Below are 722 nucleotides of genomic sequence, written 5' to 3'. Positions count from 1 at the left end.
CTTCCCAGAGTGCCCTGGGGAGGGTGGGGAGGTGAGCGTGTCTACGGGGAGCTGAGACTGCAGACGACACAGCCACGCTGGGGAGCACCAGAGAGAAATCGAGCGCAGAGCAGGCAGGAGGTGAGCAGGAGAGGAGTCCTGCAGCCAGAGTTCCACAAGGAGTGAGGATGGAAGGCCCCAGATGCCACTGCCCAGCTGCTGAGCCCACAGACTCATGGTTCTCTCAGGATCCTTGGGATATCATCAAATATGCAGTGCAGATTGCCAGGGGCTCTGAGGACACCAGAGGGGAAGGCAGAGCATCCACTCACCCCAAAGACTAACCCATTATCTCAGCAGAACCTCTTAACAGCCCTTTGACTCAAGTGGTCATAGCACCAATATCACAGATGAGGAAACTGAGGCTCCACAAGGTGAGAGTCAGAACTAGAATCTGGACCTACCTGACCTTGAATCTGTGCTTTGCCCATTCCTCTACACAAGCCAAAATAGTAGCTCTGAATTCTGCCCCCATCATGTACCAGCTGCTGTGGTTTGAATGTCCCCTCCAAAACTCATGTTGGAAAAAAATTTTTTTAAAGATGACCGGTAAGGGAATCTTAACCCTTGACTTGGTGTTGTCAGCAACACACTCTCCCAAGTGAGCAAACCGGCCATCCCCATACAGGGATCCAAACCTGTGGCCTTGGTGTTATCAGCACCACACTCTCCCAAGTGAGCCA

General features: G+C 52.6%; 1 protein-coding gene across 2 annotated transcripts in view; it reads right to left on the bottom strand.

The window, feature by feature from the left end:
* Positions 1-722, bottom strand: part of MGLL (monoglyceride lipase) — a 125,988-nt gene that overhangs the window by 100,732 nt on the left and 24,534 nt on the right. The window lies entirely within an intron of this gene.

Source organism: Galeopterus variegatus, unplaced genomic scaffold, assembly GCF_000696425.1.
Source record: "Galeopterus variegatus unplaced genomic scaffold, G_variegatus-3.0.2 Scaffold415, whole genome shotgun sequence".
NCBI classification, from domain to species: domain Eukaryota; kingdom Metazoa; phylum Chordata; class Mammalia; order Dermoptera; family Cynocephalidae; genus Galeopterus; species Galeopterus variegatus.
The sequence above is the reverse complement of the archived record's forward strand: the minus strand, read 5'-3'. Positions and strand labels throughout refer to the sequence as shown.